The following is a 5,000-nucleotide window of genomic DNA, read 5'->3' as shown; positions in this document are numbered from 1 at the left end:
TTTAGAAAGGGTGTGGAGTGAGGCAAAGACTATTTCAGAACCAGAGAGAGAGAGAGAGAGAGAGAGAGAGAGAGAGAGAGAGAGAGAGAGAGAGAGAGAGAGAGATTTTGCACCCATGGAAATAGATTGATAATGAGCCCTTTTGATGAGATTTATATCTACTTGAGAATGAAAGTTGAAGAGCAATATTTATCTTATGTTTTTTTTTGGTCAGTCCTTCCTTGTAAATTTATCATGGCAGTTCATAATAATGTTTCCATTTTTCTTAAGGATGAAATGTCAGAATATCAAGGAAATTACACTTCTGGAAAAATGGTTAAACAATAAACGGATAAAGCATCAGAAAGCAAACCACTCTAGCTATTATGAAACCCGACACCTGCCGTAGAAGCGAACATTTTCGGCCTAACAAAGGTAGTCTGACAAATGAGAGCACTTACAACTCTTCTTTGATATCCCGGAAATACCTTGAAAAATTTTGATAAAAACCACCGGAATGTCAGGTAAACAGAACAGCGGACGAAGAAAAATAGATTTTCGTCTCCAAACTATGTCAATAATGTTTTTTCTCTTCCCGTACTCGCCGCTTTCAAATATGGAAAAAGCAAAAAACGAAAATACGGCTGTTGCCGCACAAAGAAGTCTGGAGAGAGTTTAAATGTGTAACCCCTTCCCCCAAAAAGAAAAAATGTAAGAGTGCTCAGTGCGTTGCCAGCTGCATGATGGTTGAATGGTTTTTTTTTTTTTTATTTGTTGAGAGGACAAAGAAAATCCATACAGGAACTATAAATGCGATGTGGGAACGGGTACACTAAACTAATCGTTAGGTTAAGATACTGTTTACACAATGGACTATGAAATGAAATGAAAATAGAAGCTATAATAACTAATGATCGCAAGTTATTTATAGCAATCACAGATAAGCATCTCCATTCTTCACATTGATCCAATAGGAATTTCATTTGAAAAGTGAGAAAATCGCCAGCGTACATTGACATATAGGTTAGAATAAGTAACGTGGTAATCATGTCTATCACACAAACCCACACACTCACACACATACACATACACACACATACGGAGGCACACACACATGTATGTATATATATATATATATATATATATATATATATATATATATATATATATATATATATATATATATATATATATATATATATATATATATATATATATATATATATATATATATATATATATATATAAATATATATATATACATATATATATATATACATATATATATATATATATATATATATATATATATATATATATATATATATATATATATATATATAATATATATATATATATATATATATATATATATATATATATATATATATATATATATATATATATATATATATATATATATATATATATATATGACTCAACAATCCCAACCATTGGGATTTATATTTTCTATCCTTTTGAAGCTCAGTTTTGTTCACCTTTGACTTCATGCGCTCATTAGTACTCATTCATTCATTCATTCACTGTATACTGCCTTTGTTTGCCTTCCGTTATACAGGGCTCGGTTTCGCCACACCGTTAAGGCTTCCCGTCATCCTGTGATGTGGGCGTCTTTCAGCTCCCGAGTCTTCACCTTTGATTCCGCGTGTGGACAGGAAATCGTTCATTGACATATCTGTCAATTTGCACCATAGGCCGTGACGTTTAAAGGACAGTCTGGTTTATAGAGAGAGAGAGAGAGAGAGAGAGAGAGAGAGAGAGAGAGAGAGAGAGAGAGAAGGAGGAAGTTATCCGTAAATAATTAAATGTCACAGGCTTACTCCATACCGGAGGAAGAGAGAGAGAGAGAGAGAGAGAGAGAGAGAGAGAGAGAGAGAGAGAGAGAGAGAGAGAGAAATAAGGAAAGTGAAGGAGGAAGTTATCCGTAAATAATAATATGTCACAGGCTTACTCCATACTGGGAGAGAGAGAGAGAGAGAGAGAGAGAGAGAGAGAGAGAGAGAGAGAGAGAGAGACTTGAAACGACTAATTCCCCCCACCCCCCAATCGGCCCCACCCTCAAAAAAAAGGAAAAACTAATTAACTAGAATGCACTCTAATCCGTTCTTCATGGCATCCCACATCCCACCCTGTCAAAAGACAAGATGCGATGTAAGCAAAAGCAGTGATGGGCCAAGGCTCACTTATTAAGCGCTTTCTCCCGTATCTTGTAACATCTTGCGACCAAACTTTGGACCAAGTTGACGGTAACCGATTTATTCATTTCTTCAAACGGTCGTCGCACTTTAGCCAAAACTGGGGCCAGAAATAAAATCAAGATAATTTGCACATGAGCGAATTGACAGTAACAAGCAAACACATCCTAGGATATTAAAAAAAAAAAGGTAATGGTTAACAATATGTCGGGAGGGATTTCACTAAGTTCTTAGAACTAGGAATCCTCCACTCGCGTTTGACGGCCTTCGTTTATCGAGTTTTGCTACAGGTTCAGTGCTGAGATCCAAGAGGGGAGGGTTCCTAAAGGAAGATGCAAAGCCGTGTAACTGATGGGCGTGGTGAAGTACGCTGAAAATACAGATATGTCGAGAATTCAATGTCAAAGGGCTTGAGTTGACTTTTTGATTGAATCAAAAGCGGTCTTATTTTTGGGTAGGACCGTTTTTTTAATAATAATAATAATAATAATAATAATAATAATAATAATAATAATAATAATAATAATAATAATAATAATAAACATTTGATGTTATTTGAAATAAACAATATATTGTTATTAACTTTACTGTTATTCTCATTCATATAAATGTCATAAAAAATAAACAAAAAAAGAGGAAATATTCGGTAATTGACTGCTGGGAGAGAGTAAAAATGTATTCTCTCTCTCTTTCTCTTCTTTATATATATATATATATATATATATATATATATATATATATATATATATATATATATATATATGCATTGAAGATAAAACAGAGAGAGAGATATCTTATAACCTTGAATATAGAAAGATAAGGGTAAATAGGAGACTGCTTTAATGAAATTTCTGCCTAGTAGAGAATGAATGTGAAATATTAATATTTATCAGATTTTTTTTCTTGGCAATTATCGCATCTTAAAGTTGTCATGGAAATTCAAAATAATATTTTCAATAATAAGTTAATTTTTTACTTCATTTTAATGTAAAAAAATGTCAAGATTTTTATGAATTTACGGTTAACGAAAAGTCTTTGACCAATAAACGGATAAAGCATCAGGCAACGAACCACTACAGCTATTATGAAACTGGACATCTGCCGCTGAAACGGACACTGTCGGTTGAAAGACGGTACCCTAAAAATGACGTTACCTACAACTTCATTGATTATGATAAAAACTCACCGGACTGTCAAGTAAACAGAACAGCGGATTAAAGAAATAAAAACCAGTCTTCAAACTATGTCAATAATGATTTTTTTTTTTTTTTTTGGCCGTACTCTCGCTTTCAAATAAAGAAAAGCCGAAACTACCGCTGTTGCCGCGCGTAAAAGTCTGGAGAGTGGATTTAAATGTGCAGCCCCCTTCCCCAAAATGAAAAAAAATGAAGAGTGGTCAGTGAGTTGCCAGCAGTAGGATGATAAGATGAATTTTTACTCTTCTTTCGCAGAGAGGTCAAGGAAAATCCAAGCGGGAACGATTATTGTGATGTGGGAAGTCGGTTACACTGAGAGTAATTGTTAAACTGAGATATAGTTCACATATTGAACTAAAGAGATGAAGAGAAAATAGAATCGATAATACCTAACGATATTTAGTTACTGCAAACACAGAGAATCATCTCTGTTCTTCAAATTGATCCAATTCATCGGATGATAAGAATTTAATGTAGAAAGGTGATAAAATGGACGTGCATTGATATTAAAGTTGAAATAGGTATAGTGATTTTCATTTCTATCACACACACACACACACACATTACACACACAGACACACACACACACACATATATATATATATATATATATATATATATATATATATATATATATATATATATATATATATATATATATATATATATATATATATATATATATATATATATAGGTGTGTGTGTGTGTGTGTGTGTGTGTATTTAACAACCTGAACAATTGAAATGGACATTTTCTACCCTTTGTAGATCACTCAAATTCCTTGTGACTTAATGCACTCATTACAATAAACTTATTTATTCACTGTTGAGTGACCTACGGCAGTTTACCTTCGATAAGAACTCCGTTCCACTATACCGTGAAGGTCTCCCTGCAAATCTGTGAAGTGGACGACTTCTAGCTCCCAATACTTCACCTGTGATTCCCCCCATAGACAGGAAATCGTCCATTGACACATCTGTCAATTCTCACAAAAGGCCGCGACATTTAAAGGGCAGTTTGGTTTAGGAAGGGTGTGGAATTAGGTTAAGACTATTTATTTCAGTACCAGGTGGAGAGAGAGAGAGAGATTTGCCAGTCTTAAAAATAGATTGATGGGGGTAGTTAGTGAGCCCTTTTTAATGAAATTTATATCTGCTTAAGAATAAACGTGGAAGAGTAATATATATCTGCTTGTTTTTTTATCAGTTCTTCCTTCTAAATTTACCTTGGTAATTCACAATAATGCTTCAATTATTCTTAAGGTTGAAAGATCAAAATATCAAGGAATTTACATTTACTGAAAAATATTTGAACAATAAATGGATGAAGCATCGGGCAACAGACTACGATAGTTATTTCGAAACACAATACCTATGACTGAAACGAACATTTCCGGTTTAACAAAGGTAATCTAAAAAATGAGGTTACCTACAACTCTTCTTTGATATCCAGGGAATGCCATAAAAGATTTATGATTAAAACTCACCGGACTGTCGTGTAAACAGAACTGTGGACGAAAGAGATAAACTTCCGTTTCCAAACTATGTCAATAATGTTTTTTTCTTTCCGTACTGGCGCTTACAGATAAAGAAATAAGCGAAAATACCG

This window comes from Macrobrachium rosenbergii, chromosome 49 (assembly GCF_040412425.1).
Source record: "Macrobrachium rosenbergii isolate ZJJX-2024 chromosome 49, ASM4041242v1, whole genome shotgun sequence".
Lineage (NCBI taxonomy): Eukaryota > Metazoa > Arthropoda > Malacostraca > Decapoda > Palaemonidae > Macrobrachium > Macrobrachium rosenbergii.
This window is presented reverse-complemented; position numbering follows the sequence as displayed.